The 4,576-nt window shown below is 35.9% G+C and overlaps 1 pseudogene; it reads left to right on the plus strand.

Moving 5' to 3' along the window:
• Positions 1-636: 636 nt before the first annotated feature.
• On the plus strand, positions 637-1,581 carry LOC119533075 (annotated as a pseudogene).
• The last annotated feature ends 2,995 nt before the right edge of the window (positions 1,582-4,576 follow it).

Consider the following 4,576-nt stretch of genomic DNA (forward strand, 5'->3'; position numbering starts at 1 on the left):
AAAAATCTGATATGAATAAATCCAAGCCATTGAATAATAAATGCTATAGGAGATCACAGGAAGAAATGACAAATCTTGGTTTGAATTGCAAAGAATGACTTCTGGAGCAAGTGATTTCTGGCAAATAAGTAATTTTGTTATAAATGAAATCTTCAATATAAAAATCTTTGTATGATATATTACACAGAGTAATGTTTTTCTGGGATCTCAAAAAAGTTACCTGTTAAATATTGATTTCTCTGATAAAGAATGTTCTTCCTCAAATTATGAGGTCCTGGCCTTGTGTTCTAGAATCTGGAATAAACAGATATTCAGGATCCATCCCCTGAACTCTCTCTACTATCCAAACATCCCTATTTGCAACATCCAGGGGAATTTAAATTTCTCCAGGGATTCTTTTCCGATGCATAAGACCAATTTGCTCTGGTGAGACTTTTATCCAATTAAGGTTTTGAATCAGGCTAACTTTTCATACTTGTGAGAATTTAGTGTGTTGTAGAGTATTATTTAGAACAACTAAAACCAGGCAGTCTCTAAAGATGCTAGTAGATTGAATTCATACATTGAACTTGTACTACACAGTTATATTCTTTACCCTCTTCTTCCCTGCAGATCCTTCATAGGGAAGTCACATAAATGGCTGACAGAAATTTCACTGTGGTAACAGAATTCATCCTCCTAGGGCTGACTGAAAACCCTGACCTGAATGCTGTCCTTTTTGTGCTCTTTCTCTTGATCTAAGTCATCACTGTGGTGGGAAATCTTTGCATTATCACAATAATTCTGGCTAGTGCTCAATTCCATTCCCCCAAGTACTTTTTCCATACTCAGTTTGTTTCCTGGATTTCTGCTGTTCTTCAGCCTTTATTCCAAAAGTGTTGGTGAACTTCTTAGCAGGACAGGAAATCATCTCCCCTGAGGGGTGCCTCCTTCATTATTTATTTGCCAACATATTCCTGACAATTCAGGGCTTCCTCCTGGCCACCATGGCATATGATTGGTATGTTGCAGTTTGCTGCCCACTGCACTATGCATGTCTCATGACCCCCATGCTCTGCATCCACCTGGTGACTGCTTCCTACATACTAGGTTGTGCCAACTCACTCACCCACCTGACTGGCTTGCTTGGTCTGTCCTCCTGTTGGCCCAATAGCTTTAACTGTTATTTTGGTGATTTCCCATTGCTGTTTCAACTCTCTTGTTCTGATATCCAACTCAGTGAGGTTTTATTTATTTTCCACTCTCGAGTGACTTCAGTGGTTACCTTTCTGATAGTGGTTTGTTCCTACCTTGATATCCTTCTCAATGACTTGAAGTTACACTCTGCAAGAGGCTGATGTAGAGCCTTCTCCATGTGTGGCTCTCACCTGATGGTGGTGACTCTCTTCTACAGGAAAATGATATTTACTTATCTTGGAATAAGTTTCAACTCCCCACAGGATAGAGCAAAATTCCTATCCATGTTTTATACCCAGTTGCTGCCAAAACTAAATTTTCTGATATATGATATGAGAAACAAAAAAGGCCAAAGAATCAATGAAAAGAATTTTTAAGAAAGAAATGTTTCCCCAGCAGACATGAATTTTCAAGGAGAAACTTATTTAAGGTATATGTAATGGCATTGCAGGTAGGTTCATTGTTCAAACACCTATGGGACCTATAAGTGAAAAAAGCAAGGTATTTTCAAAGCAGCTTTGAAAAAAAATATGTGTGTGTGTTAGTGTGTGAAAGTCCATCCTAATTATTATTTTGAATCCCTACTAACTTCCTATATAATCAGTTAATACAATCCTATACTGGATTCATTAGTTATAAAATATGATTGTTAAGATTGGTAAAAGAATATTGAAAAACTAATGGGCAGACAATCACACAGACACAGCACACAGACATAACTGGGGGAGAACTGGTTATGGAGAGTGAATTCAATCTTTCTTCTACACAACTTTCCAAGAGCTGAACCATTTTACAGATAAGTAAACAAAAGAGTTAAAAACTGATCCAAGATCAGACAACATGAACATTCTAGAGCTAGAATTCAAACCTGCATATACTCATATAAAGGTATATAGGTCTTCTCTCCATTTTACAGAAATAAACAGAACTTCCTGGATTTCTTCAGTGTGCCATATTTGTTTCAAACTGTGAAAATTAGAATATTTAATTAACAAATTATTCCACAGACAAAGAAGAGTATTTTAGTATAGCAACTGTGCCTGTTTCAATTCATTAATGGAAATAAAAAAAAAAACAATGAAAACTTATTCTATTCAAAAATACAGTGAGATTCATCAAAAATAGCCTTCAGGGACTTTAACAAAATATTATAAACTTCTAGAACAAGTGCAACAGATTGAAAATGCTGATAGCTTTTTTTAAAACTCAAAATGATGATTAGGACCTTATATTGCTTATTTTCACCCACAATTCCCATAATTCCACATGATATTTGTTATTCTGCTTGCTAAGCCATGCATCAGAGATTCATTCCAGAACCACAGTCATCACTCCAATTGTTAGAAGAGCAAACTGCCATTGTTAAATGACAACTTTGCTATACATAATAAACAATGATTTTGGGTTTGTGGAAAAAAATGTATATTTCTACCAAATGGAACAATGTTTAGTGCATAGCAATAAATCTTGTAATGTCTGTAAAGGTCTGTGGCATTTTTCTTGTTGCCTAGCAATTAAATTCATGTAAATGTGTAACAAAATAAGTTAAAGCACATCTTATTTCATTGTTTCTATACAGCCATGATTTTCTTCATGAATAATCCCATTTGTCAAATATTTCAATCACATGTCCCCACATCAGCATATACATGTAATGTGATAGACAATGATTACTATAACCAAGGTTTCAAAAGAGAAACCATAACTCTCTATGAAGATCCTTATGCCTGAAGTGGGGTCCCTTTCCCTTAATCCCAAAACATCTGAAAAGCAACAGTGTTGTGTAAACGGATTAGGCCATGAGGAGGGGGGAGTGAGACTGGGCCTGTACCAGTTAAAGGAAGCAAACTTTACCATTTAGGGGAGGCAAAGCTGTGGTTGCACGCATCAGCCAAGTGTAACCCTTTTAACAATAACTGCTCCAGGTCCAAGTGAAACTTTTTGTAACCCTTTAATAATCAATAGCTGCTCCAGGTCCAAGTGAAACTCTTTGTGAAATTGTTTTTGTAAAATTGTTTTTTATGATCAATAACTGCTCCAGCTCCAAGTGAAACTCTTTGTGAAATTGTTTTTTGTGATCAAGAGCTAAACTGCCAACTCTGCTTCTGTTAGAATAGCTTGCTTGCATTTCTAGGATACGGTTTCTGTCTATATAAGGCACCAGCGCACACAGGTTGCAGCTGCTGCTTACTGAACTCCCTGCGCGGAGTGACAGGTGGCAGTCGCCGGCTGGCTAAATAAAAGGCTCTTTAAATTCTGTTTGGCTGTCTTGTACTTTAACTCGCGGGCACCATAACAATGCCATGGCATAGCAGCTTTCTGAAATATTGCTCATAATCACAAACTAATGTTTATACCTTGATTGGCTCTATCAAGGTATCCATGTTCTGGTATTATATACTTATTATTTTACATTTTGGCAAAGTAACTTATAGCATAATAATATTTATATACAAGTCTCCATTTTTTAATTTTTAAATTTTAATACATTACTAATTGTGCCAATTTAGGTGTATTATGTCCCCCAAAATGCCATGTTCTTTAATGCAATCTTGTGGGGACAGATATATTAGTGTTGATTAGGTTGGAATCCTTTAATTGAGTGTTTCCATAGAGATGTGACCCAATCAACTGTGGGCAGGATCTTTGGTTGGATAATTTCTATGGAGGTGTTGCCAAACCCATTTAGGGTGGGTCTTAATTGAATCACTGGAATTCTATAAAAGTGTTCACAGATAGAAGGAGGTGCTGCAGCCAAGAGAGACACTTTGAAGAATACACTTCAAAGAACACAGTGTTCTTTGAAGAACACTTTGAAGAGCTGAAAGTGGAGCTGGAGCACAACTTCGGATCAGCAGACATCAGCCACATGCCTTCCCAGCTAACAGAGGTTTTCCAGACATATTTGGCCTTCCTTCAGTGAAGGTATACTTCTGTTGATGCCTTCATTTGGACATTTTTATGGCCTTCAGACTCTAACTTTGTAACCAAATTAACCCCCTTTGAAATGCCAATCCATTTCTGATATTTCCCAAAATGGCAGTATTACAAAACCAGGACACTAATAATCTATTAATCCTAATAATCTTAATCACATATAAACAAGTTCATTGTGATACTTTGGCAAATTACTTTCCTAAAGACTTATATAAAACCTAAACACTTTAGCATTACAATGATTATGTTTACTTATGAGTTTAGTTATTATATTGTAATAGATATAAATAATGAATATGCTATATAATAAAATTTCAAGAAGGAGAAAAAATCAAAGCAAAGTGAAAATTAATGAAGACGTGAAGAATGATCTTGTTCTTCTTTCCCTAAATTATCCATTAACAGCATCAGGAACAAATCAAGGGCTTATGGTTTCTCTGTTTTTTTTTTTCCTAAAAAAACA

This window comes from Choloepus didactylus, chromosome 4 (assembly GCF_015220235.1).
Source record: "Choloepus didactylus isolate mChoDid1 chromosome 4, mChoDid1.pri, whole genome shotgun sequence".
NCBI lineage: Eukaryota > Metazoa > Chordata > Mammalia > Pilosa > Megalonychidae > Choloepus > Choloepus didactylus.